Source organism: Dermacentor andersoni, chromosome 5 (assembly GCF_023375885.2).
Source record: "Dermacentor andersoni chromosome 5, qqDerAnde1_hic_scaffold, whole genome shotgun sequence".
NCBI lineage: Eukaryota > Metazoa > Arthropoda > Arachnida > Ixodida > Ixodidae > Dermacentor > Dermacentor andersoni.
The window spans coordinates 22236388-22259537 of NC_092818.1; the positions used below are offsets into that span (position 1 = coordinate 22236388).

The following is a 23150-nucleotide window of genomic DNA, read 5'->3' on the forward strand; positions in this document are numbered from 1 at the left end:
CTGATTGAGTCGAATGGCGCCAACACGCTGTCGATATAGAAGATCACTGCCAAGACAGAAAATGTGGTACGCCAAATGAAGAGGCTGGCAAACAGGCAGACAGGGTAGAACGAGGTTAGCGTGATTAGGCTTATGCAGGCATTTGTATTGTGTCACTTCACTTATGGGGTGACCATGCACAAGTGGAAACCATCAGAGAAGGAGAAGCTTGACACGCAGATTAGGAAGATCACAAAGAAAGTGTTCGGAGTGCCAATGTGCACCAGCCCCGACCGACTTTTCCAGCTGGGAATTCATAATACCTTGGATGAGATAGCTGAGGCCTAGGGGGGACGCAGATGGTGCGTCTCTCTAAGACTAGCGCGGGTCGGCAGATTCTGAGAGAGTTAGCTGTTCCTCAGGAGAAGATTTCGCAGCTTCACGTTGGTAATCAGCGAAACATGCATCTGGAGCGAAATGTGGGTAGAAGCAAGGCCAGGGGGGCTTGCCTGCTGAGACTCATTCGTGATGAGAATCAGAAGGTTGGCTTCGTTGATGCTTCTTTTAATGAGGAGAGGAAGGTGTTTACCGTAGTTGTCGTGGACAATGAGGGCAGTGTCGTTGACGCTGCTATCGTTCGGACTGATACGCAAGAGGTCGCGGAGCAAGCGGCTATTGCGCTCGCCCTGGTTGACAGGTGCAGGTCTTGTGTATATAGTGATTGAAAGTCGGCCGTTAGAGCCTTTGAGAAGGGCTCGGTGGCTAAGGTTGCCTTTAAGATATGCAGACCTGTGAGATCTCTCAACACTACTTATGTTGGTTCCCTGTTCCCCTTGGGATGATTGAGGGAGCCCCTCCGAATCTCAATGAGTCCGGTGTGGTATTGACCGAAAGGTGGAAGTCAGACTCCAGCCGTACCGATGTAAAAGCCGTTTATTCAACGTATACAACAATATATATAATGAAGAACAGAAGCGCCCCCTGGTGAATAAAGAACTCAAAGGAATAACGAAACTAAATACAACATACTCCATCCCTTATTTTTAGTGGTTAGTTGTTAGTATTAGTAAGAAAAACATCAAGGCATGCACACTGTACTTATTTACACATATTTACAAACTATGAACACAACGTCAGACCGCCAACTAATTGGTCTGATAGTCTTGGAGCCAGGACGGTGGCCAGCGCTCTCGGGTCGTCCGCTTTGAACGTCGCACTGGCGACGAAGTCGACGGGCTCGTAGACTGCTTCTGCGGTAGGCCAGGAGACAGTGCCTGCCTCCTGGGAGAAGGAGGCTGTACCACGGCAGACTGCAGCACATCAGGGGACAGCGGCTGCGGCATGGCAGGCTGCAGCGCATCAGGAAGCTGCGGCGAGGCGTGGCAGGCTGGCCTGGTTCCCAGGTGCCCCTCTCCGGAACTCTGGGAAGCTTGGAGGCATTCCACGCACGGCCGTCTCCAAGTTGGAAGGAGGCTGGTCCCGCGCTCCCGACCACTTTAGTTAGTGAAGAAAAGGCGCAGTCTCCCTTGAAACGAACGGACGGTTTTTTGATGCGGACAAAATCGCCTACAGCTATCTTCGTCTTCTTGGCGGCTCTCCTTTTGTCCGTGTAGTGCTTGCTGCTCTGCTGTTCACGCCTAACCCGTTGACGAAGTCGCGCCAACTCCTTGGCTGGGTCTTCCGCAAATGCTGGTGCTGAGAAACCCACGACATCCAGCCTGGTTCGGGGCATTCTACCATGCAGCAGAACTGCTGGGGCAACACCGGTGATGGCGTGCGGTGTACATCGGTAAATGGCAAGGAATTCTGTGACAGCTTCCCTGAGTGGGCGTCGTTTGAGGAGTAAGACTCGAATGAATTTTTTCAATGTGCGATTGAAACGTTCTATTTGCTCATTGTTTTGGGGGTAGTACACCAAAGAATGTGAAAGACTGATGCCTCTATTTTGCAGGAAAGTGATGAATTCACGCGAAGTGAACTGAGGTTCATTGTCACAAACGATCTCTTCTGGGTATCCTTCACCGGCAAGAACACTTAAGAAATCTTTCACGGTGCTCGTGGACACTTCGCTGCAAAAATGTACCTCTGGCCATTTAGAATGGTAGTCAACAAGCGTCACAGCAAATCTGCTGTTGTGAGCTGCATGCTCTAAAGGACCAACAACATCTAGGCCAAGCTTCTGCCACGGTCGCTCAGGCCATTCAACATGTTGCCATGGCGCTGGTGATGTTTTGGCGGACTTATCTGCCTCCAGGCAGATGTGACAGTTTTTTACTGCCGTTTCCACTTGCTTATTCATTCTTGGCCACCAAAACCGCTCACGCAGTCGCGCCTTGTGCGGCTGATACCCGGATGTGTCTCGTGTACGATGCCGATGGTCTGAGCCGTGAGAGAGGACGGAAAAACGAGGCGCTCTCCACGCAAAAGCTGGTTATCGACAACAGAAAGTTCTTCCCGAATGCCGTAGAATGGTTTCGCCTCTTCTGGTATGGACTTCTTTGGCGGCCAGGAACTCAGCACGAATGACTTGATGGTTTCCAGGCAACTGTCGTCAAGGGCGGCCTGCCTGAACTTCTCCTTTGTCACGCAGGCTGGCTCAATGAACGAGACAATTTCTTCCTCCTTAGCAATCTCTGTCTCCGAAGTAGGTGCTGGTAGCCGAGAAAGTGCATCTGCTACAGTATTTGTGGACCCCTTGCGGTATTCAACAGTGAAATTGTAGCAAAGCAATCGTGCACTCCAGCGTGCGATTCGGAGTGAGCGTCTTCCATGTCCTTGTGACGACAGCAAGGACACCAGTGCCTAGTGGTCTGTCCGAATTGTGAAATGGCGACCCCAAAGGTACGTGTGCCATCGCTCACACGCCCAAATGCATGCAAGAGCTTCTCGTTCACCGACTGAATATTTTGTCTCCGCAGGCGACATTGTACGAAATGCGAAAGCGACTGTGCGGAGCTCGTGGCCACTTTGTTGCTGCAGGACTGCTCCCAGCCCACAGTCGGACGCGTCGGTCGAAACAATGACTGGCAATGACGGATAGAACATCTGGAGGACTGTACTCGACGAAAGCATTTCCTTGACCCCCCTGAAACTGCTGTCTGCTTCGGCAGACCAGATGAATGGCTCATTTTTGCGAAGTGAGACTATCATACGCTCAGCCACTTGTGCCAAGTGTGGAACAAACTTGGAGTAGTTTTCTACGAGACACACGAAGGAACGAAGGGTGGCAACATCAGTTGGCACTGGTGTGTTAAATATGGAGTCTACCATCTCTGGAAGTGGGGAGATACCACGTGCGGTGACCTTCTGCCCTAGAAACGCAAGTTCTGGAACGTCGAAGAGGCATTTGTTGTTCAATTTCAGACCTGCGTTCTTGATTTTTTGCAGCACGGTTTTCAAGTTTGAAAGGTGCTCTTCTGCGGTTTTGCGAAAAATGATGACATCATCAGTGTAAAAAAGCACGCCAGCGCAGCGGTCAAGGATTGTCGCCATCATCTTCTGAAATGCCGTTGGGGCAGAAACCAACCCAAAGCAAACTCTTTTAAAACGGAAAAGGCCATCATGAGTGATGAAAGGTGTGGGATCCCTGTTGTCAGGATGCAAGAGAGCCTGATGGTAAGCGGAAGCCAAGTCATGTTTGGAGAAGTGTGTAGCGCCTACCAAAGCGTGAAGCAGCTCCTCTGTGTGGGGCAACGGGAAACTGTCTGGAACAATAGCTTTGTTCGGCTCTCAAAGGTCTACACATATCCTGATGCTACCATCTTTCTTGTTAACAACGATGGGGGAGACTAATTCAGAAGCGTCGATGCGCTAGATGATGTCAAGGCTCAGCAACCTCTGAAGTTCATTTGGTACTGGTGAGCGGAGAGAATACGGCAGACGGCGAAGATTCAAAGTTACAGGCTGCACGCCTTGCCACGTCTTGATTCGATGCGTGAACCTCTTAGCAAGACCCAACTCGGACTGAAAAGTGAACTGAACTCATGTGCTAAGGCTGGCGGAAGAGCTTTGCTACGGGGCTTCGTGCTTGACGGTGTGGAATTGGAACAGGATAGCGGGTCAACGACAGTCGGCAGCGGAGCAACAGATGTGCATAAGCACTTGAGAGCAGAGCCCTCAATGCGAAGATCCAAGGCTTTGATGCCGTTAAGACCGATCAGACAAGTTCCTCGGTGAACAACATAAAAACGTCGTGACGCTGTGCGGTCTTTAAACCAAACGTCTGCCTGGAAACAACCTAGCGCGGGAATCGGCCGTTGAGAGTAGTCAAACAGACTAACATGCGGAGCAGGCAGGAGCGGAACGCTCTGAAAATATCGACTGAATTCTTGCTCCGACAGGATTGAAACAGACGACCCTGAATCAACAAGGAATGTCAAAGTGACATTCGCCACTTGCACTTGAATATGAATTCCGCTACGCGCGGAACGTTGCACAGTCAAAACTTGCTCAGCACTGCTAGATAACGAAACATCTTCATGAAACTCAACTTCACGGACTCGGCCTTGCATTTTAGTTAGTTTGCGGTTGCATACCCTTTGAAAGTGGCCCTTGCGACCGCAAAACGAACAAGTCTTGCGATGCGCTGGGCACTGCGGCGCTGACGCGCTGTGGTCCCGTGAGCCGCATAGGAAAAATTGTGGCGAACCGGAGCGGCTACTCTGTTCTCGGTTCCGCTCAGGGGGGCGGTTCCGCTGAGGCGCACGTGAGCCGCCCGCGCTTCTCGTTAAATTCTGCTCAAAGGTGGCTGCCGGTTACGAGTTCCTTTTGTTCGAAGAATGCGAGGATGGTTTACGACGCTGCCGCAATGAAATTGCGTCGACCGCAGCCGAAAGTTCATTTAGCTCTTCAGCCGCTTGCTCAAACTAAAGTGCAATTCGAACAGAATTCTCGAATGAAGGTGTGGAACCCTCGAGCATTAACTGCTCACGTACGCGATTGGAAGCTGCGCCGGCAACGAATTGATACCGCAGAGCATCATCTTGCAAGGCAAACGAACAATGTGACGCTAGCTCCCGTAGAGCGGCAACAAAGTCATGAACGGACTCGCCTGTTTGTTGGCTGCGCTGGTGAAAGCGATGACACTAGATGATAACATTGCGCGACGTTGAAAACTGGTGCCGTAATGCGGCGAGTGCAGAGTCGTATTCGTCAGGAGGGGCCCCGACAGACTTGTCATCGGCGCGTGCCGCGGCACTTGGCGCTGCCGGTGCTGCGGCGCTGGTCCCTGCATGTTGCGTCTGATAAATACGCTGGCCCTCCGCGCCCAAACAATGCAAAAGAATAGCCTTGCGTTGCTCCGGCTGGAATGCGGCGGCTCCGGATGCCAGCAAGTACACGTTGAACATCTGCTCCCACTGCTCCCATGGCAATGACGGACGGCCGGGCGTAGGAAGGAAAAACGGTGGCGGAGCAACCCCGGTGAAGCTCATGGTGGGCGGATATGGACGGCGCAGCGGGGCTGGGGGTACGTTTACATCTTCGTCGCCAATGTGGTATTGACCGAAGGTGGAAGTCAAACTCCAGCCGTCTCTATGTAAAAGCCGTTTATTCAACGTATACAACAACACATATATAATAAAGAACAGAAGCGCCCCCTGGGGAATAAAGAACTCAAAGGAATAACGAATCTAAATACAACAGTCCGCTCATGAGGCAGCCCGAAATCTCACCCTCTGCTCTGCCCGGCGCCACGGCATGGCGGTGCTCCCCGAGCACACAGACTCCCCTTCCACATACAATGAGATCACGAAGTATTACCTGCTTAATCACAGGGTTTGCAGTTTGCCGCATCCTAAACTGAACAGGGCTCAGGCGCGTACATTACGCTTACTACAGACTGGTACTTATCGTTGCCCACGGAGGCTGAACATGTTTTATCCTGAGACGTATACAGAGCCTTATTGCCAGGATTGTGGTGATTTAGCCCCGCTCGAACACATACTCTGGTCTTGCGAAAGAATTGAAGACTCGGCGATCAAGGACGCGTCCAGGTGGGAGGCTGCACTTCGCAGCGCGGACCTGGGTGAACAATTCTGAGCTGTCCAGCAGGCTCGCGATGGGGCCGTGAGGCTCGGCCTTCTGATCCCGACGTGGAAGAGGCCCGCTTAGTGGTTAATTATCACTACTTGCAGGACAAAATAAAGTTTTCCATCCATCTATCATCTTAAAAAGAAGTTCTGTAGTCCATAGCGATTGTCCTTTTTTAAATGAACCTTGAGCAGTTTGTTACATTACTCTATTTCTCGTCCAGCATAAATTACACGTCTATTCAGGACTGCCATGGCGCTAAATTCTTGTTGTTTGCTGGTCACATGGGTTGTAATGGCTGATTGCTAAATGTGCGAAATGGGAAAACACGACACTACAAATAAAGAGACACACAGTAAGAACGAGAGCCGGATACCAACTCTTATATTGCAACGCTGGGCGTCACAAAGTATTGCATTACAAGGAAGCCCAAACCAGAGGCCCATACAAATGGAAAGACACCCTTCCCTGCCGCCGCACAGAGTTCTAACTTGTCTTTCCTTGTTTTTCAGGAAGCGGCATATTCTCGCTAAGGCAAAATAAAATGTTTCGTCTGCCCTAAGGGCTGGGAATGAAGGGTGAATGTGGAAATGCAAGAAGTGACAAAAAGACTAGGAGAACTTCAGAGCAATTCATCTAAGCAATCCGATGCTAGCCACACTTTGCTTTCGTTTCACATTTTATGTTCACCTGAAGACACGTCTATCCTTCGTATTCTGAAAACAGGTAAGTAACTATCTGACTTGTTTTTTAGAAGGCGGCTCTCTTGTGCGACCCTGCCCGAAGCTGAACCGAAGAAGAACGCCAGCTCTAGAGGCAGGAGCGAGTCGTCTGTTAGACGTTATAGATACTCAGCCATATGACACGTACCCTGCTACTGCCTTGCCCTTTCACTTCCGCGTTCTTCCCGCTTTCTTCACCGATATGTGTCTCGTCTTTCGTGCCGGGAGCCTACCGCATCAACCGTGAATGCTGCCGAAAGGGAAGGCGAATCGACATCAAAGGCGCATGGTAGGATCATACGAGACAGCTCACGTGGCAAGCAAAACGGCATAGATGGAACCCGATAAACAACTGAAGAATAGAAGAAGGCATCAGACAGCATGCAAAGAAGTTACTAAGCAAAACACTGCCCGTTCCAGCCTGTTTGTCTCCGTGAGGCTCTTGTTCACGCCTGAGGGTTGTATTCTTTCTGAGCTTTAGTATGTCGATTAGCTGACAGAAAAAAAAAGAGCCGTTACAAGAGATAACTGCCGATCCATAATGTAGTGTTCGCCATTAGTGCATTCGTTTGTAGTGCTGGTTCGCAGTAGCTCTCTTATGACACTTACCTCTTATGTTTCCGCGATGGGCACACCGTCTTTTCTGATCTTAATTCACCGCGTTTTCCCCAAAAACGTTGGCTATATGCAAGCCCGCCGTGCTTGTATTGTGAAGTTCCCTCCACCTAATTCAAATAGCGTAATTACAGAAGGTACAATGAACGGCAGTGTTACTACAGGCAACCAGCTCTCGAATACGTTTAGTGATTATCTAGTTAACTTAATTTTTGCTAGATAGTCTGGTCATGCCACGTTATACATCCAGGACGGATATATAAGTACTATATTTTTAAAGCATACTTCTGAAGACGAGGTCTATAAGACAATCATGCAGTTTCAAAATAGTAACTGCTTAAAAATTTAAATTATGGGGTTTTACGTGCCAAAACCACTTTCTGAATATGAGGCATGCCGCAGTGGAGGACTCCGGAAATTTCGACCACCTGGGGTTCTTTAACGTGCACCGCAATCTATGTATACGGGTATGTTCGCATTTCGCCCCCATCGAAATGCGGCCGCCGTGGCCGAGATTCGATCCCGCGATCTTGTTCTCAGCAACCTAACACCATAGCCACTGAGCAACCACGGCGGGTGGTAACTGCTTCGATTACTTTGAATTTCAAATTAAACCAAATAAATGTGTGGCTGACATAATCGCGCAACCTCTTTCTGATCTAATTGACCTCTGTCTTTGAGGAGGAACTTTTCCCTCACTATTACAGACCCCTAAAGTGGGCATTTTGTTCAATAAGCGAGATAAAAATAACTTAGCAAACTGCAGGCTGATATAGGCTTTGCCGATGTTTTCTAAAATAGTAGAAAAATTCTTTATTCTCAAATAGCGGCATTCACTGTTAAACATAACCTATTATGTGATGCACAATAAGGCTTTAGAAGAAATCGATCTACTAGACTTGCATTACTTGAGCGGAAAGAGTTTATTGTAAATTGCATAGAATCTAGACAACTAGTGCTTCGTTTCATCGCTGATTTCAGCAAGGCTTTTGATTCTCTTAACCTACATTTGTTTTTACAAAACCTAGAATACGGTATACGTGGTGTCGCCTCAGACATTTTTAGCTCATATCTAAGCGAAAGGAAACACTATGTATGGATAAACAATTTTTCTTATACGATTAAATCAAACTCTCTCGGTGTTCCCCAGGGCACTATATTAGGCCCTTTTTTTTCAATTTATACATCAATGATATTTTAAATGCACACTGTTCAGCAAAATTTATCTTTTATGCTGATGATGCGAGTGCATCTTTTGTACGTGAAAACATTCACCAGTTTACTTTGACATTCACCAAAAATACTTTCACCAAAAATACACTGAGGAGCGCCACATGATGGCAAAATATATTTCGTTGGTTTCATTCAGCTGCGGTTAACCACTTTTTTTATATCCTTGGTTCAATTTACGTGAAACACTTTGCATACTGACTTATACAGCTTGCCTTACGAGGCGCACTGTTTCTATGAAATGCTTCTTGCTGTGTGTAGCTTCTAGCGTCCTTGCAATGTTTCTTTTTCTTTTTAACTCGGTACCACGCTGATGTACCTTTCTTTAGATCCTTTTTTTTTCTAGACCTGACATTTTGAAAAGCATGTTGGAGTGGCCAAGCCTTTGCAGCTTGCTCGTCAGGAGTGTGGAAGTGCCGGCCAGTTGGTGTAGCATCGCCAAGGATAAACACACAAGACAAAGAGCCCGACAACAGAAGTTAGCCTTTGAGGAGGCTCAGGTTGTGCATTCATATAAATGCACCTCACTTGTTTTAACAAATGGAGAGCCGTCTAGGAGTTGTGACATTGTCACAGCTTAGCCGAACTCCCCACGCTAGTCGATTACGACGACCAGATGTTGAACAAGTTTCAGTTATGTACCGCTCATCTCACGTGATGTACCAATATATGTGTTAGTGTCTCCTGCGCATAAACTTTTGTCAGACACATATCAGCGGCTATGTGTTTACATTGGTCAGGGAGCCTGGAACTCACCGGAAGGACCGTCGTCGTGCATCTGCCGAATCGTCAGCGCGATGTGGCTGTTCGTGTGAACTACGCTTAACCATCAGGCAAAAGTCCAGCGGCCATTACTTTTTAAAATAGCCACAAAATCTGACGCGTATTCTGTTCACTCAACGGCAACGATGTGATAGCAAATGTTAATTCTTAATGAAGGCGAGTGAAACAGAGCGAAATATTCTTTAAGCCAACGTTCGCACATCTCCTTGTTTTGAAGTTTTTAACCCTACTATAGTTTGTGCGCAAGAACAACGAACAGACGGACCAAAGCGATTACACACACACTGCTAAACTGGGCTGGTTGGTTGAAGGACATCGAACCGCGCAAAATAACACTGTAAAGGGAGACGACAAACCCAGGGCTGACTGACAACCAGGTCCTTACTGCGCATCAAATGATATCTATGACAGACATTATGCGCAGAAAATGTGAATTCATCAGTAGCCACTGCTGTCTCTAGGCCATCACACATTCACTGCAATGAAGAGATACGGATCGCACGCTTACACATGAATCACCGTTGTTGGTGTGTATGAAATTCTGCACTAATCTTGCGGGCACGTTGCGCTGTTCAGCAAAATTTATCTTTTATGCTGATGATGCGAGTGCATCTTTTGTACGTGAAAACATTCACCAGTTAATTCAAAGAGGAAATCATATACTGAAGAAGTTATACAACTGGGCTTGGTCAAATGGGCTAGAAATTAATTCACAAAAACCAAGCCGGTAGTTTTCGGATAACAAGGCAAGCAGGTGCATGTAGCCTCCTCTTTATATCTTAATAATAACACTATCCAAATTGATGATACGTGAAACCTTTAAGCGTCATATATTCAAATAATATATGGCACACGCAAGTACAGTAGGTGGTAACAAGAACGGCACGTATACTTGGTATAATTTATCGCCACCATTATCTACTTCCATTGAAAACAATGCTGATTATCTTCTATTCATTGTTTCTATACTATGCTCATTGCTCTTTTCTGGTATGGTGTGACACAACGCAAACGAGCATTGATAAGCTTACAAGACTTCAAAATAGATTTCTTAAAATTGTTGCTAAAGAAGGGTCTAATCATTCAGTTAGTTATATACAAGAAAAATATAAATGAATGGGCATGCAGAATATTTACAACTACAACATTTGTAAAGCGATGAAAACGAGACAAAACAAAGAACAATAATTTCTGAACTGGCCAACCTCAAGCCCCATGAAAATAAACATGATAGACTCCAGCATAATCGCTGGTTAGTGCCTCAATCACGCACTAAGTATGGAGACCAGATGGAATGCAATCTTAGGCCTAAGATGTCAGATTATCTTACTGGCATTGGTGTGAACATAGAAAATATAACTTCAAATATGTTACAACATTGTTCTTATAATCTTAGTGCTAATTTATTTCAGCCATTTAGCGTAAGTGTGATTTGTCCAATTGTATACCAGTAATCCAATTCTATGACTTTTCAATATGTGTATATTTTACCTTATATTTTTTAATGCCTTGGCAACAACTATTGTACCCGGTTAAACCTTGTTTTGCAATAATTCTGAATTATTGTTTTAATAGCTATTCGATCTCATGTTTGATATTGTATGTTTACTACTAGATGTCACTGCTTTGCCGTCCTTTTTTAGGAAGTGGGAGCTAGTCAAGGTGCTTTTGTGCAGCTTGACTATATCGCCAGAATTCATATACAACACATGATAATAAAGATTTAATACAATTCAGACTCAAATCTTAGGCGTCTTGAGCGGCGTCAGCCGTGGCTCTGATTACTGAAACACATCTGTACAAATATGGTCTGTTGTTCTTTCTTGTGCGTTCCGTGAGAGGATTGCTCCGTATGTTTTCACCTTTCAAGCATCACGAAAGTGCGGTCTCAGCACTCCTGGTAGACACTACAGACGTGTAATATTACAAAAACAGACGCTGTAACCATTAGTCAGCAATTTCTCTAAGCTGCCACAGGCCTCAATATGAAGTCCCTTGGCTGCTCGCTTGCCTTCTTTGCTGGCAGCGTCACCTTTTGCCTCCCTACTCATGAGGGTGGGTGAGAGTACGTATACGTGTTGCTACTTTGATGAACCTTTAGCTTTGCCGTATACGTAAAATGTTTCGGTGGCTTCGGCTTTTCGTCGGAGCATTTCGTATTGAAGGGAGATGGTGCGGTCTGCCTACGTTTCAGTTACTCTAGAAGCTTTCTTTAGCAATAGAACTTTTTTTTCTGCTTCATGCATTCGGTTTGGGCCCTTAGCGTGGTCATGCAGCACCAATAACAGCTAGGAGGGATTTTCCAGATCATGTAAATTACACTGAACTACACTAGAGGCTTTAGAGACATCAATGCATTATATAATTTTCTTCTACAAGGACTGTTCAGCCACGACTCAGGTTGATAATCCAAGCCACGTGAGGCTGCGGCGATGGCAACATCTTGTGAAGCTCCTCCCTCACGACCGCTCTGATCATTTCGCGAAGGTCGTGTTTATCCAGTAATTGAACATCGGCGTAGTTTGCCGTGAGCGTGCGGCGGTTGAATTGCCCTTTCCGCATTTCGAATGTTTTTAGGTGCTGGTGGCCTCACAAGGAAACTCTTGATGGTGTTCGGTAGGTTTTGTATGTTGTTCCTGAGAAACAACGCACAAGGAGGCAAACTTTTTGTTCTCGGAAATTTGCGGGTACGCGTAGGGGAAAATGCAAGTCATGTCTTCCTTAAAGATGGCAACGCTCTCGTTAGGTGGCTCCCGTAGAGCTTCGGGCCTTTCTTTTAACGCGACGCTCGCGAAGGTCCTTAATAAGTTACTGCGTAACAAGTCCCACGTTGTAAGAGTGGTCTGCCGGTTCTGGAACCAAGACCTCACGATATTTTGCAAGGAGAGGTATACATAGCGCAACTTATCCTCAGAGGCTCAATTGCTGAAGGTTGAGATCTTTTCAAAAGTATGGAGCCAGCTTTCCGGGCCGTCCGACGAAGGTAGGTGGCTCCCTAAGCTGCTTCAGTACGCTTGCTGCAGGGGACGCTGCGCCTGTCATCGTGGCAGTTGATTTGTTAACGACGTTTCTTGTCGTGTCATGTAGAAGTCCGTGCTCCGGCGGCAATCGTTGTAGCCTTCGGCTAGCTATGTGGCCCATGGTTACGTGAGCGATGTCCTAATGGTTCGTGCTTTGATCGTGGCTTTGCGGGGGGCGTCTGGTACGTGAACGTATAAGCACCTTCACCAGATGTCACGTTGCCGTGATGTCGTCAAATATCAATTTGTCAAGAGCATGACTCCAAAACGCCAAGTATTTTATGGGCGAGCCTGTGCCCAACAAAACAAGTGGCACTCTAAGCTCAACGATAGCGGCGAGCAGATTTAGCGATCGTTATAAATCTGATCTGCGGGTGAGCTCTTTTCAGCTTTTAAACATGACTTGTCGAACGTCCCAGCGCAATCGTTGGTGCCCGAGGGTCTTCGAGAAAGTGCTATGCAATTCGTGTCGCCGATGCAATCTGATTGCGCAAAGTTAGGCGAGAATGCACCCATAGATAGAATCAATAATTCGAGATTAATTTTTTTCTCTAAGAAAAAAAGGCCCAAAATAAAATACTGCTTTGGAGAAGCTTGGCGGGGTTGGGGGCTCGTTCACAACATGGCAGCGGGGAGGGCAAAAGAAATGCAGAATTTCAGCTATACCACCAATAAAAGATCATTTCACAATGTAGAGTTAGAATTCAACTAAACGGGAAACAAAAGTAAAATTAAAATGTACAATGCACCTTGAAGTAAAAACAACGACATAACACAAAATAAAGGATAAAAAATAATAGCAACTGAACACTAGTTATAGTAAATAAAGTTCGAATTATATACAAACTATTCCCTTTTCCTTTTATACTGTAGCAAATTCTGTGTTTGAACACGTATGGCGCTAAAAAAAATTCTCAATTCTTTTTTTTTGCTGAAGTTCAAATTTTCTATGTGCCAGTTGTAAAGTTATTCATAGCATGAAGTTTGGTAAAGGTCAGTAGATGTTAGATGGGAGATAATTTATGTTTAATAAGTAGTGGTCTGGTATGTGATAGGTAATGTTAGCCAGGAACTATACGATAGCTTTTTTTTTTTTGAAGAAGCAGTAGCCATATTAGATACACACGAGCCACGTTTCCTTGAATAAGATGACAGTAGCTTATCTGAGAATGAAATATCGAATGATATAAAATTTTTTCAACTTTCACGGAAAACAATCTGCGACTTCGGGAAAGAGCTCCTACAGGTTTAACAAATTTACAGAAAAATAATGGATGCGGTCAGGCCATTTAAGGAATACGTCAAAGGTTACATCAAGAGATTTATATTTACTTACAATTTCAATGGCGTAGTCTCCAATGAACAATGCCATCGATATCGTAACATTGCGATTGACTGAAAGAAGATGTCCGGCTTTGTTCTGTTATGATTACACTTTAAGCTATTTACACGTGGCAAGTTATGGTAGCTTTCTAACATGACGTTTGCTTCAAGAAAGAAGAGTTCATTGGATGCGTTTCCCGGTAAAAATAAACAAGTGACATCAGCATATGTTACAAATTTTGCTTTTCGAAAATAAGAACAAGGTTGTGGCGCTGGGGTATTCCTCATTTTATGTATTCGAAACTTGAGCTACGACGATTGAGCTCGAGAGCGAGCTCCAAGCAAACAGATTGCTGACGTTTTTCAAGGTAAGACCTTATCAACTTAAATAAATCTCCTCTTATCCTGTGCGTCTAATTAATCTAAAAGAATGCGTTGATTAATACAGTCAAATTCTACGCTGAAATCGACAAAAATACCCAGTCTTCGAAGTTTACTTCCAGTGTTTTCCAAAATTAGTTCTTTTTTAAGTAGCACAGACTCTGCAAATAAGGCTTGTCTAAAACTGAATTGGGAATCTTTAAACAGGCGACTTTGACTAAAGAAATTTGCCAAACCATTAAGCAAAGTTTTTCCAGAGGTTTCGAGAAAATTGTCAATATGGATCGATAGTTTCTATGCCTTGTGCTGTCCCAGATTTATAAATAACAATAACTTTGGATAGTTCTATTCTATGCGCGAAGGTAGAGGAGCATATCAAAATGTTGAATATGTGGGTGAGTGAAGTGCAAGAAGGTCAGCTACAAATTTAATTGGTTTTAGTGAGAGACTCTCTGCGTCAAGGCTGTAGCTGATCTTCAAGGTCACGCGTGTCGGAAAAACATCAAATGGCTTGGTAGGGCAGAGGAAAAAAGGAGTCAGGTGTATGCACGGGAATTAGGGAGGTAGCACCTTTGTTGTAGTATGCTTTAGGGGGACCAATAAAGCGTTTGTTAAAGCTGCCCTCTAGCTATCCGTAAAAGGCAGCTGGCTCCCTGGGCTGCTTCAGTACCCAGTCAACGGTAACATTCGAGTAAGTTCCAAATAGTGCAAGCGCGTCTTGCACTGAGGGATAACATTAAAAGCAGTAAAACAGCCAAAATGAACCAACCAGCCCAAATGCGTACTCTTCTGCGATAACATTAAGTTAGCGGCAGAAATACACTCCCTGGAAAACGGATAATTAGTACATGTCAACCGCACTGCCGTAAAAAACATGCAGCGTAGAAGCTACGCAAACCCCATGCAGACGCAGTGATTCTCTCCAGATGCCTCTCTATTTATAACGCACAAGAAACATTTTCCGCATCTGTGTAATCAAATCGTTAACTTCACGGTAAAAACTTTCCGTCAGGACCCATCTCATGATCTTTAGCCAAGTTATTGCGATAAGCTTTTAAGATGTACCGACACACCATATTGCTGGATAGACATCTATTAAGAACGGTCAGTGATGGCCATGATGGCACGACGACGACTCTATGGCGATGACGCAATCACGGTAACGAAATGCTTAGATGTATAGACATAAATGCATGAAATAGGCAATAACAATAAAGAAAACATTCAGCATTTTCCACGTTTCTGTACGTACTCAAAATGGTCGAGCATAAATACAAACACAGAAAAAAGAAAGCGCAAGGATGGGTACATCGAGTCCCCCCCCCCCCCCACGTGCGCGCTCTTGCCACGCTACAGCCAAAGGAGGTACCTTTATCTATATACCTGCTGTAGCTGTGTGATACTAAACTTCATTAACATTACAATACTATAGAAGCATCATTTGCCTTTGACCACTTGGTCCTATATAGACTAGCCCACGCCACGGCGCTGCAAAGCGTTCCAGACATGAAAACGTTAAACAGGGCGGACAGGCTCACAGAATTTCAGTGGAAAGGAAGGACGGGTAACCGCATGGCAAGTAATAGGTCACAAAAAAAGACTTGATCGTCAGTGCGGAGAAAACGATGCTCTTTTTAGGTTTATCAGTGGGCACGTCTACATCACCGGTTTGAATTGCTAGCAATATTGTGCGCTTAAAAGGGAATTATACGTGAGTGACTTCTACACGAAGCAACCGTGGTCTGCTTACAGCAGACGCAAAGGCATAAAAGGGAATGCAAAGAACACCGCACTACAGTCTTAGGCAAAGTTACACCCTTTCAGGTGTATCTCTGCCACACAACAAGAATCGTCATCTGCCTTGCTTGAATTTCCTTTCCTGAAAACTGTGCGCCCGCTACTTTCCTGTAGGAAATGCTATGTCATGCTGATAACGCGCATGCCGTTCTTTACTGGAAAGTGCCGGGCTCGCCGGATAAGAGAAAGGAAATGTGGACAAGACAGATGACGATTGTTGTTGTGTGGCAAAAGGGTGTAATTTTGCTTACGAGTGTAGAGTACTTTGCTTGAGTCGCTTTACTAACAAAACATTCATGGAACACAGTGGCTGGTCAACTTCCTGTCGGCCTTGACCAAGGTTAGATTTATATATTTTGGTTGCGACTTAGTATTAGCAGGAAAATGCCCACACACCTTCCCGCAGCCTCATACACGTGAACAGTGTGCGTGTCGTTCCTGCATTGAAGTTCAATCGTGTTAAAGGCCCTCGTTCTCTTTGCTCTGTTCACTATTCCCACGGCCACATGGTAGACCGTTTGTGTACACGATCCTGGAGGCAATTTATTTCTCTTTGCCAGAAGCACGGTTTATTCCTCTTGAGTATTTTATTTCCATCGTCTGCTAGGCCAGTATCCACCAAACAACCTCAAGGCACAACCGAAATACCTTTGTGTTCCTTCGGGCGCATATAAACTTAGTTCAAACTTCTTGGGAGAACGCGTACCCGCACTTCAATGCCATACCGATACCTTTGCGCCACACCACCTGTCTATATTCGGTAAGCCGGCGGCCTGTAACTTGTGCCTGGCTACAAAACATTGTGTGTACCGCAAATACTTCATTGGGACAAGCTTACACTCAAATGTTTTCATAAAATATTTGCTTCTTTTGCGTGTTTTTCTACCTATGACTACATGAGGCGAGATAATATCTTTAGACCCGTATAGGCTGGTGGGCTTGGCTTGGTGCATGCATCTTCTTGACGGATTATTTGTGTTTCTTTATTTACTAGATATTTCAAACCCAATAATACCATCATTTATGCAAATTACATTGGTCAATGCCCCTACCCAACCTGGTAGTTCCATCCCAATAATATGAACGACCTTTATGCTAGGATTTTCCGTGTGAAATATGCTTAGCGGCGCGTCTGCTCATGATCCGGTTTTCTACTGAATATATCTTCAAAAATGCAGAACGATTGGATGTCAATGATTTTCCCACATGCCCTTTACCGTTATACATATTCAAGTTTGCCATGCCATGAAATACTTCAGCGGGTCCGCAATATGCCTTCATTCCCATGTACAAAAACATTGTTCTTTAAGTTACACAGTAAAATGGTACCTGTAAAACTTGGTTTCACATAAAAAAGGCATTTTATTGCGCGAGCAATTATATGGAAACTCCAGGTGCATTCCTGGCGTCGGCGTCGCCGTGACGTTCCTTAAAAAGTCGAAGGGTGATAAAATCGGTGCCGCGTGCCTTATGCTGTATGAGAGAGTCACATCGGGCGAAGATGATTCAGTGATTACGGCTCAATCGCACGCAATGAACGGAAGCGCGGAGGACGCGCGCCATCTTCCGTCGCGCGCAAGCCTCTGAGGGAAGGAGGCAGCGGGAGGGGGGGGGGGGGGGGCATTCTACTCTGAGCGGTCTGGGCGGCCGCGCGGGTCCTCCCTTGGTGCTGTAATTTGAAAGCGATCTGCGAAGGGGACCGAGTACACCGCGCACTGTGTTTTCGCGGCTTAGTTCGCGTTGGTGCAAGACCTAGCACGAAGGTCAATTCGCTCGCTGCTGCTGCCGCGCTTCCTCACTCCAGCATTTTGACAGCGAGTTTCCACGGTCATCAAGTGAGCTGCGATTGTGTTTGCTCGTGCGCGCGTGACAGCATGCTTGTTCATTTAGTTAATATACCTGCTTTTACAAGTTTATACGGCCGTTATGACTACTATTCATACTTCGTATAGATGACCACTAATTCGTGATTGCTATCTATGATTCGCTTTCCAGGCGAAGCTGCGACATTTTTGTGTCTGCTGTGAATTTTGCGTTTGAGATGTAACCGAAACTATAGAGCGCTGCTTACCAGGTTTAAAGACGAAATATTATTCTGGCGAATGTTGCAAAGGTGTCTTAAGAAAGACTTCATGTTTAATCAGCCTACCATAGGATACTTGACTGCACCCCACGGAGAAAACGTGCCATTTGTTATGGTTTTCCTTATTGCGCTACATATTTCATGAGAGACACATGTCGGACTAGACCAGTGAACCCATTGTTTCGTCAGAATTTCAGCATGTCGAACAGACTGGTCACTTCAAAGACATGTATGAGTTAACAAACGAAACGAAAGGGGGTTAACTGAGGGTATGGTATGATGAACTTTATTAATGCTCTAAAGAGCAACCCTTAGGTTGACGCAGGCGGCTCCCACGTCGCGACAGTAAGGTTTAACCTTACCACCTTATCGTGGGCCATCTGGACGGCCTTTACTTGATCGAAAAGAACTCCACTGTGTTGGACTCGCCGCCACCAGTCTCTCTCCTTCTCACAGTCTGTGAAAGACACAGGACACTGCTAAAGCATGTGATCCAGATTAATGATGCCATTACACTTCTCGCAATTCATTAGTACCTCTCTTTCTGGATATAGCTTGTTAATAATGTTTGGACTTGGATGAGTTCTTGTCTGCAGCAATCTCTGAATCACCGCTTACGAGGGGCCCGATTTTTATTAGTCATATCATAAGAAGCCAACAAACACTGACACGGAGGACAACATAGGGGAAATTACTTTTGCTTAATAAATGACATAAAGAAACGATAAATTAATGGAATGAGAGTGGATGAAAAAACTACTTGCCGCAGGTAGGTAACGATTCCACATGCTTCGCATTTCACGTGCGATGCTCTACGAATTGAGCTACCGTGGTGCCGTTAGCCCATGCACTTTCTTGGATTTTTATGTTTCCTAGTAGAGCACTGGGCGTGTTAGCCAGCTGCACCACTCACAGACTTTGGCGGCGGACGTGGAACATCCTTTCTACCACAGGCGTGACGAGAACATGATCTTTTTGGGTGCAGGCAACCGGTCATAAACCCACACATGCTACATGCGAAGGCGTGGGATCTTTCCGCACCGGCGGGCATTGTTTTTTCAACAACTTTCATTGCCATTAATTTATCATTTATTTTCTTCAGTTAGTAAGCACAAGCAATTTCCTCCATATTGCCCTCGGTGTCAGTGCTTGTTGGCCTATTATGATATTGTTGCGATAGTTGACGGGCGGAGGCAACGCCCCTCCCGTAGTGAACGAGACAGTCGTTCCAGCCGAAGAACGCCGGGTTTATTCACGCTCGGAAATATAAAGAAAAGATAAGGGGAGAGGGAAGGTGTGACAGAAAGAGTGCGCACATGCGCACTGAAGGAAATAGCTTGCTTGTTATGTTCATGGGTTACCGCATTTCTTCACCCTTAGTAACCAAAACGCACGACAGGTTTCTTTGATCGTGTGGAGCGACGTAGCTCCTGAGGTTGCGCTTCTGGTATTTTCTCAGGTGTTTCAGAGGTCCTTGGTTCCTGTAATACCGGGGAACCCGTTGTAGGAAGCCTCGACCGGTCGACGGCTGCTGGGGTCTCATCTGTGGTCCGCTTACGAACTTGATCCAAGTGGCGGCGGACAAACCCGTCCGCAGTCTTAACATCCAGGAGGCGAGCGCAGGAAGTGGTTTCCACAGTGCCTGGTACCCACTTATCGCCAACGCCGTAATTTCGCACGTACACATGGTCTCCCGGTGCAAAGTTCCAGCTTGAGTCATTCACAGCTTTAGCAGGGCAGGCTCTGGAAGGAAAAGACATGTCCAGTCTTGTGCGCAACCGGTAACCTAATAGCATCTCTGAAGGAGAAGGGCCTCCTTGGTGTGGTGCGTTTCGATAATTGCACAACAGCCGGGCCAACGACGTTATGATGCAACTGCCTCCTATCTTCTTCAAGCCTTCTTTTACTGTGCGCACGGCTCGCTCGGCTAGGCCATTACTCTGGGGGTGATAGGGGGGTGCCCGAATATGCACTATTCCGTTTCGCTTCATAAACTGCTCGAACTCCCATGCTGTGAATGGCGTCCCGTTGTCTGACACGACCGTGCGCGGTATACCGAAACGGCTAAATATTGTCCTGAGGGCATTAATGGTACTGTGAGCGTTAGCCTGCGACATGGGAACCGCCTCAATCCACTTTGTGTGTGAATCGACGACTACCAGAATCATTTTCCCTTTGATTGGTCCCGCATAGTCGATATGCAAGCGCGACCACCTTTCGCGCGTATCGGGCCAACTTACTGGTTCTTTCGCCTGAGGCATCGGTAATGTTTGCACGCAGTTGTGGCAGGTCGCTGCAATGCGCTCGATGTCGTGGTCTAAGCCGGGCCACCAAAATAAAGACCTGGCTTTTGCCTTCATAGCGGACACGCCTTGGTGGGCTGCATGTAGTAGCTTTAGCAGCTTCCCTCGCGCATTTGTCGGCACTACAAGACGATGACCCCAGTAGAGCACTTCTTCAGTAACAGACAGCTCATGCCGTTTTTTGTAGAACTCTGCCATCTCTTCCGTTTCCATGTCAAAACTGCGCGGCCAACCTTCCCGTGTGTACTTGCGTACCTGTGAGAGTACCTCATCAGCGACGGCGAGTGCTTTGAGTTCCTTTAACGGCACGGCAGGCTGATCCCACTGGTCCAGGGTCAGTACAATTTTGGGCCTCATCCTCCTGGTCCGCTTCATCCTGTGACGGTTGAGGCAGGCGGCTCAGAGCATCGGCATTGCACATAGATTTTCCAGGCTTATGTTGCAATCGATATCGGTAGGCCCCGAGTATGATTGCCCATCGCTGAATGCGGGCAGCGGCCATAACCGGCGTTTGCCTGTCCGCTCTTAGGAGACCCAACAATGGCTGGTGGTCAGTTATTAGTGTGAATTGCCTGCCCAGCAGATAATCTCGGAACCTCGTGACACCGTAGACGAGAGCTAATGCCTCACGCTCGATCTGCGAGTAATTCTTTTCTGCGGCAGTGAGCGTCCGAGATCGGAATCCTAGGGGCTGATACTGTCCTGCAATGCGATGGAATAAAGCCGCTCCCACGCCGTAGGGTGACGCATCAGCCTCCAAAAATAGCTCTTTTGAGGAGTCGAAGTGAGTCAGCACCGGAGCGGAACACAAAACTGCTTTAGCTTTCCGGAATGCCTCATCCTCAGGCCCTTCCCAAGACCATCTCGATTTCTTTTCTAGAAGTCGGTATAAGGGTCTGAGGAGCGTGGACAGATTAGGCAAGAATTTGTTATAAAAAGTGAGCATGCCCAAAAATGACCGAAGCTCCGTAACGTTTCGAGGAGTCGGAGCCAGCTTAATTGCCTCGATGTTCTTTTCTGATGGGTGCAGCCCTGCGGCATCAATTCTATGTCCTAGATACGTAACGGACGATTCGCCTAGTCGGCACTTGTCCGCCCGGAGCTTGATGCCGTATTCCCTGAAACGCTGCAGAACTGCTTGCAGATTCTTATTTGGCTGTTCCTTCGCATCTGCTATTAAGACATCATCTAAGTACGCTTGAACCCCTGGAAGACCTTGGAGAACGTACTCAATCGTTCTTTGAAAAATCGCAGGTGCAGACGCGATTCCAAATGGCAGTCGATTATAGCAGAAGAGGCCCTTGTGTGTATTTATAACAGCTAATTTACGCGAATCTTCGTCTAGAAGAATTTGGTTGTAGGCATCGCGTAAATCCAAGATGCTGAACTGCTGTCCCCCGCGAAGCGTAGCGAAAATGTCGTCTACTACGGGTAGAGGATACCTTTCCATTTCACAAACTGGGTTCAGTGTTACTTTAAAATCTCCACAGATGCGAACTGTCCCATCGCTTTTCAATACAGGAACCACCGGGGTGGCCCATTCTGCATAGGAAACAGGCGAGATAATGCCGGCGGCCACGAGTCGGTCTAACTCGGCGGAGACCTTGTCTAACAGAGCGAACGGAACATTTCTTGCCTTGCAGAACCTTGGTGTTGCTCCGTCCTTTATATGCAGCCGTGCGGGTGGCCCCTTTATGAGTCCCAAGCCCTCCGTGAAGAGGTCAGCGTACTGCTCCATAACGGGTGCTGCTCCTTGGCTATCCAGCTTCACTTCGGTTGACTGCGACGTGATCTGAAGAAGCGGCGCCCCTTTTATTTCGAGTTTCTGCAGTAAGTCACGGCCACAAAGGCTAGGGCCTTCGCAGTTCAACACTACGAGATTGCAATCAACTGTCGCAGACTGATAGGAAGCTTGCATTTGCAGAACGCCCAGCACTGGTAGCTTTCCAAGGTAACATGAAAGGGTTAGCGCAGCCTCACAAAACGGTGGCCACCTATGACGATGAGCTTCGTAAATTGCTTTAGGCACCACGCAGACAGGCGAACCGGTGTCAATTATCATTTTCAGCGGAATTCCATTCCACGTGACAAGTTTCTGTATGGGCGGAACCAGACTTTTATTACTTTTTACTGACCATATTTGCAACCCATTGCTGCCGCTGACTTCCATTTCAGCTGAACATTCGGTTATCGCCAAGGTTCGTTGGGCGGGAACTGTTCGCGAGCATACTCTCGCCAAGTGACCTTGTCGCCCGCATTTGTAACACCGGCGCCTTCGCAGCGAGCACGCAATGGCTTGATGCCCTTGTCGGCCACAGCATCTACATTGTTGCACTGTCATACTCTGTTCATTCCTTGATATTGCGGGTTCCCCTTTGCGCTGAAAGTTGAGCGCATCGATGGCGTCACCTTGACTGCTTATCTGTTGCGAACCTAGCTCTGCGCTTTCTGCAGCTAGAGCAAGTGCTTCGGCTTCCGCGAGAGTCAAATCCTTCTTCGCTAGTAGCTGTTTCTGCAAGTTTTTCGACCGCACTCCGCAAACGATGCGATCCCTCAGCATTCGCTGCAACATCGAAGAGAAATTGCAGTTATGGGCTATTCGACGAATTGCTACGATAAACGCCTGCATAGACTCTCCTTCTTGTTGGCTTCGATGAAAGAACTTGAAACTTTCCGATATCTCGTTAGGAGATGGATCATAGTGCTCATTCAAGGTTGAAACAACTTCTTCATAGCTTAGTGAGCTCGGCTTTCTAGGTGCTACTCTACCGCAAAGAATTTCCACGGTCCTAGATCCTAACGCCGCAACCAACAAGGCTCTCTTCTTGGCGTCGTCTGTAACCTCGTTTGCTTCAAAGTAAGCGTCGACTTTTACGAGGTATGC

The 23150-nt window shown here is 46.7% G+C and overlaps 1 pseudogene; it reads right to left on the reverse strand.

The window, feature by feature from the left end:
• Positions 1-1124: 1124 nt before the first annotated feature.
• LOC126529867 (uncharacterized) lies at positions 1125-5411 on the reverse strand (annotated as a pseudogene).
• Positions 5412-23150: the final 17739 nt, after the last annotated feature.